Source organism: Antechinus flavipes, chromosome 2, assembly GCF_016432865.1.
Source record: "Antechinus flavipes isolate AdamAnt ecotype Samford, QLD, Australia chromosome 2, AdamAnt_v2, whole genome shotgun sequence".
NCBI lineage: Eukaryota > Metazoa > Chordata > Mammalia > Dasyuromorphia > Dasyuridae > Antechinus > Antechinus flavipes.
Window position 1 is genome coordinate 169,598,375 of NC_067399.1, and position 6,736 is coordinate 169,605,110.

General features: G+C 34.1%; 1 pseudogene; it reads left to right on the top strand.

The window, feature by feature from the left end:
* The first annotated feature begins 309 nt into the window (after positions 1-309).
* On the top strand, positions 310-3,437 carry LOC127546512 (serine/threonine-protein kinase Nek1-like; annotated as a pseudogene).
* Positions 3,438-6,736: the final 3,299 nt, after the last annotated feature.

Below are 6,736 nucleotides of genomic sequence, written 5' to 3' on the forward strand. Positions count from 1 at the left end.
CAGTATTAGATATTAGTCCAGCCTTGGTTTCTATTTTCTATTTTTCCAAGAGATTTGTCAAATGATTTCTTGCCCTCCAAACTGAAATCTTTGGCTTATTCTCATACTAGTTTATTGTGCTCATTTGCTTTTCTACATTAGGGCTTCTTAAATTTTTCCATTTGTGATCATTTTCACCCAAGAAATTTTTATGTGACTCTTGTCTTGACTCTGGGCCAAAGTATGTCTAGCAGCATTTGTATATGCACAGCATGAAATGGCATGTTGTATGTTCAGAACCAAGGCTGTCATGAAGTCATGCAACGCAACATGGATAAATGCTGCCAGAAACACCTCAGGTTCATTACACTTTTGATTTTGAATTAATTTTTGGTCTTTGCAGTCAGAAATCTCTGTTGCCAAATTTTTTACAACCCCCACATTCATTTACATGACCTCATATAGGGATCCTTGTGTATCTAATATGTTCCATTAATCAATCTTTCTTAACCAGTACCAAATTATTTTGACAATTACAGTTTTATATTATGGTTTGAGATTTGGTACTTCTAGGCCACCTTCCTTCCCATTTTTAAAAATTTATTTATATTCTTGATCTTTTGTTCTTCCAGCTGAATTCTATTATTCTATTGTAGTTCTCTTGTCTAGAACTATAAAGCAATTCTGACAGTTTTATTGATGTCATACCAAGTAAATAAATTTTGGTATTTTCATTTTTATTATGTTGGCTTGGCCTACCCATGAACAAATAATATTTCTCTAATTATTTAGATCTGTCTTTATGAAAAAGGTGTGTTTTGCAATTGTAGGTCATATGGTTCTGGTTATACTGGTAGGCAGACTCTCACATATTTTATATTGTCCACACTTACATGAAAGGGAATTTCTCTATCTCTTGCTGATATATAGAAATCAAGATGACTATGTGGGTCTATATTATATGTCAAAATTTTATTGAAGTAGTTAATTTTTTCATTTACTTTTTAAAAATAGTTGACTTCCTAGGGTTCTCTAAGTAAAACCATTATATCATCTGCAAAAAGTAATAGTTTTGTTTCCTCATTTTTAAATAAGAAAATAAATTTCTTAAAATGGAAATTATTTCTATTTCTTCATCTTATTGCTATAGCTAACATTTTCAGTATAATATTCAGTGGTACTAGTGATAATGGATAGTCTAGCTACACTCCTGATGTTATTGGAAAGCTTTGTATAGCTATTTAGCCATTTTGGTCATGACTCATGTGGGCTTTTCTTGGCAAAGATACTAGAGTGGTTTGGTGTAATGTCCAGGCTAGCTCTCTGGTGGGCCTGGGGATCAGCCTGAGGCCTTGGGAGTAGTAAAGGAGTGAAGGAGGCAGGAAAGTAGCCATGTGGCTGGTCAAAGATGGAGTCTGGCCTCTGGTCTGAAGCCCAGAGTCTTCTCTGTAGCTGAGATTGCTGCAGCCAAAAGAGCCCTTTCTCTCTGGCACTCCCTTAAATACCCTAGCACGACTACATCACCATATCACACTGGGCATATGCAGCTGTAGAACATCATATCACCATATTACCCTAAGTATACGCCAACTAGATTGTTACATTACATCATGTATGTGCTTAGAGAACCACTATCTCCCACCCAGTAGGTACTTTACAAACATCCTTCTGTCTTAGATTCAAGAACACCCTTTCAGAGGTCTGCATTTCTTTTTGGCATTTCTTTCTCCAGTTCATTTTACTGGTAGAACTGAAGCAAATAGGGTTAAGTGACTTGCCCAGGATCACACAATTAGTAAATATCCAAGGCCAAATTTAAACTGAAGAAAAATTTTCCTAACTTCAGGCCTGGTATTCTATTTTATATGTCACCTAGCTGTTGGAAAGACTTCTGGCTCATTTCTATTACAGATTATGCCAATTTTGCTTTTAAGTAGGTATTATTCATTTTTTTTAAGGAAAGTTCCATTAATTCTTATGCTTGAGGTGGCCCAGGCTGGTCATGTTTTGTGTTACTGTCACTTGGTCTCTGTGTGACCTGGGTAGTGATGTAGCAGGCCCAGCATGTTCTCTGGACCCAAGGAACCTAGAGAAGCCCTAACTCAGAAAGAGCCAGATGATGGATGCTGTGGCTACCGGGAAGCTAGCCTGCCTTACATTATTTGGTCTTAGTGAAACATGGCTCAAGAAGCAGAATTCCTTTCTTGCGTTGCACATATATAAGAATCTCTTAGAAAAAGAACTGTGGATAAATACTATAAACTTCAAAAGATTGCAGAAAGATCCTTTGGAAAAGCCATTAAATCTAAGGAAAATTATAAAAAAATATATTATTAAGGAAATTAACATCTCTAGGAATGTCCAGTAAAGAAAGAAAAGAAACAAGGAAAGATGTTTAAGTGTTGGCAAATATGAAGCATCCAACTATTGGTCTATATAGGGAATCATTTGAAGAAAATGGCTCTTTTTACATAGTGATGGATTACTGTGAAGGAGGGGATTTATATAAATGAATAAACGCCTAGAAAGGTGTGTTGTTTCCAGAAGATCAGGTCGTGGACTGGTTTGTGCATATTTGTTTACTGTTGAAACATGTGCATGACAAAAAATTTCTTCATCAAGATATAAAGTCATAGGACATTTTTTTAAACCAAAGGTGGTACAGTATAGCTGAGGAAATTTGGAATTGCTAGAGAACTTAATAGTGCCCTTGAGCTAGCTCAGGCTTGCAAAGAAACTTCATATTATTTATCACCTGAAGTCTATGAAAACAAATCTTATAATAATAAAAGTGACATTTGGGCTTTACTTTGTATCTTATATGAGATGTGTACATTTACACTTGCATTTGAAACTGGCAATATGAAAAGCCTAGAACTGAGCATCATCTCTGGATCTTTTTCTTCTGGTCCTTGCATTATTCCTATGATTTCCATTGTCTACTTTCCCATATATTTAAAAGGAATTCTAAGGACAGACTATCAGTCAATTTCATATTGAAGAAAATTATTTTTAACATGTATTGGTCATCCTGCCATCTAGGGAAAGGGGTGGGGAGAAGGACGGGAAAAATCGGAAGAAAAGGTTCGGCAATTGTCAACGCTGTAAAATTACCCATGCACATATCGTGTAAATAAAAAGCTATTAAAATAAAATAAATAAAATAAAATCTATCTTGACCTATAAAAAAAGAAAACTTTTACAGCCAAATGTTAAAAAAAATTTTGCACCTGAGCTTAATGCAGAATTTAGTCACAGAATATTTCACAAATTTGGAGCTAATAATATACCACCCAAAAGAGTGGCTCAGGGACAGATCTTTGTGTCTCCTGCTCCTGCACAGAAAATTACTAAGCCTGCTGCTAAATATGGAGTGCCTTTAACAAATAAGAGAGTGATCAAAATGCCTAAAAAAATTCCATGAAAAGAAGCCACTTTCAAGATACAAACAGTTTTAAATAAATAAAAAATCAAAAAAGTGGAATATGGAAAAGAAGGGAATCCATTAAGTAAAACAAGAAGAAACAAAAACATAGACATATAAGGAGTATATTAGTGAGATGAGAGTTTGAAGTACTGAATACTCAAACAAATTCCTTTCTACTTCTATCCCCAACTCCCATATGTCTATTTAGAATGACTATCCAGGGAAATTGACATTACTACTCTGTACTGTTTCATCATAGTCATGATATTCATCAACTAGTTCTTCTGTCCTCTTAAAATTCTTGCCCTCATTTGTTCTTATGATTTAGTCAGGGATCCTTTTAAATTGGAAAAAAAAAGTTGTTAAAACTCCTTATATCCTTGATAGTATGTCTTTCCATACTCTTACTCCTATCTGCCTCAGTCCATCTATACTCTCAAGTTCCATCACTACTGTTTGGAATTGTCTTGGTTTGCTGTGTTGTTCAAAGTAGCCAAGTTTTTAAAATTTGATCATCGTTACAATATTGATGTTACGATATACAATGATTTTTCCGTTCTTCTTGCTTCACTTTGTATCAGTTCATATGAGTCTTATAATGTTTTCTGAAACATTCTTCCTCCTTGCATGTTTCCCATGGCACAGTGACATTTCATTGCAGTTAGATGCTACGTCTTGTTTGGCCATTCCAGATTGATGAGCATCCTTTTGAATTCCGGTTCTTTGCCATCACATTAGGTATACAAATAGCATGTGTACATGCTGAATCCTTTCTTTTTTATTCTCTTTGGGCAAAGAATTGCAAATTAAAACAACTCTGAGGTACTGGCTTACACCTATTAGATTGACTAAGATGACAGGAAAAAATGATAACTGTTGGAGGGAATGTGGGAAAACTGGGACACACATACATTTTTTCTCCAGTCTTATGTCAAAACAATTGTTAAAATTTGTATTTTTTAAGATTTGTAAAACAATTTCTTTTTTATTTAGCATTTTATTTTCCCCAAGTTACATGTAAAAACAATTCTTAGCATTTGCTTTAAAAATCTTGAATTCCAGATTCTTTCCCTTCCTTCTTCCCCTGCCTCCTGCAACACAAAGAATGTAAGCAATTCAACATACATGTGTAGTCATGCAAAACATTTCCACAATAATCATGTTGTTAAAGAAAATAAAGATGAAAAAAGCCTCTAGAAAAAAAAGTAAAAAAAAAAAAAAACAACTGTACTTCAATCTCTACTTAGACACCATTAATTCTTTCTCTTCGTATAGAAGGGAAGCAACAAACTGGGAAAACATTTTTACAGTTAAAGGTTCTGATAAAGATCTCATTTCCAAATTATATAGAGAAATGACTCTAATTTATAAGAAATCAAGCCATTCTTCAATTGATAAATGGTCAAAGGATAAAAACAGACAATTTTCAGATGATAAAATTGAAACTATTTCCACTCATATGAAAGAGTGTTCCAAATCACTATTGATCAGAGAAATGAGAATTAAGACAACTCTGAGATACCACTACACACCTGTCAGATTGGCTAAGATGACAGGGAAAAATATTGATGAATGTTGGAGGGGATGTGGGAAAACTGGGACACTGATGCATTGTTCATGGAGTTGTGAACAAATCCAACCATTCTGGAGAGCAATCTGGAATTATGCCCAAAAAGTTATCAATCTGTGCACACCCTTTGATCCAGCAGTGTTACTACTGGGCTTATATCCCAAAAAGATACTAAAGAAGGGAAAGGGACCTGTATGTGCCAAAATGTTTGTGGCATCCCTTTTTGTGGTGGCTAGAAACTGGAAAATGAATGGATGCCCATCAATTGGAGAATGGTTGGGTAAATTATGGTATATGAATGTTGTGGAATATTATTGTTCTATAAGAAATGAGCAGCAGGATGACTACAGAGAGAGTTGGAAAGACTTACATGAATTGATGCTGAGTGAAATGAGCAGAACCAGGAGCTCATTCTATACTTCAACAACAATACTGTATGAGGATGTATTTTGATAGCAGTGGATATCTTCAACAAAGAGAAGATGTAATTCAGTTCCAATTGATCAGTAATGGACAGAATCAGCTACACCCAGAGAAGGAACATTGGGAAATCAGTGTGAACTGTTTGCATTTTTGTTTTTCTTCTCAGATTATTTTTACCTTCTGAATCCAATTCTTCCTGTGCAACAAGAGAATTTTTTGGTTCTGCAAATATATATTGTATCTAGGATATACTATAACATATTTAACATATATCAGACTGCTTACCATTTAGGGGAGGAGGTGGAGGGAGGGAAGGGAAAACTTGGAACAGAAGTGAGGGTAAAGGATAATCTTGTAAAAAATTATCCATGCAGATGTACTGTCAATAAAAAGTTATATTAAAAAAAGAAAAAGAAAAATGCTATCCATACCAAGGAAAAGAACTGATTATATCTGAATGTGGACTGAACCATACTTTATAACATTTTTGAGGATTTTTTTGGGGTGGAGGGGAGTTTATGTTTTCTTTTGCAATATGACTTTTATGGAAATGTTTTATATACACTTCACATGTGCCTTCTCAATGGGAATTGGGGAGGAAAGGGGAAAATCTGGAACTCAAAGTTTTAAAAACAAATATAAAATTTTTTTACATGTAACTGGGGAAAACAAAAATATTGAAATAAAAAGAAAATAAAAATAATGGTTGAAAGTCATTTATTTCATTGAATATCCATTTTTCACCAGAAGAATTATGCTCAATTTGACTGGATAGATGACTCTTTGTTATAATCTTAGCTCCTTTGAATTCTCGAATATCATATTGCAGAAGTCTTGTTTTCCTCTGAATGTGGGTCCATGATACTTAAATTGTTTCTTTCCAGCTAATATTCTCTCCTTGACCTGGCTGTTCTGGAATTTGGTTATAATATTCCTGGGAGTTTTCATTTTGGGGATCTCTTTCAGGAGATGATTAGTGGATTTTTTCAATTTCTATTTTACCCACTGCTTCTAGCAGATTGAGGCAGTTCCCTGAAAATTTCTTGAATGATAAAAGAGTCGAGGCTTTTTAAAAATGATTTTCAGGCAGTCCAATAATTTTTAAATTATCTCTCTTGGTTCTATTTTCTATATTAGTTGTTCTTCCCATGAGATTTTCACATTGTCTTCTATTTTTTCATTCTTTTGGTTTTGTTTTATTATTTCTTGATTTCTCATAAAGTCATTACCCTTGTTTGATCAATTCTAATTTTTAATTAGAGGTTTTTTTTTTTAACCTCTCTTTCCATTTGTCCAATTCTTCTTTTGAAGAGTTGTTTTCTTCACTATTTTTTCCC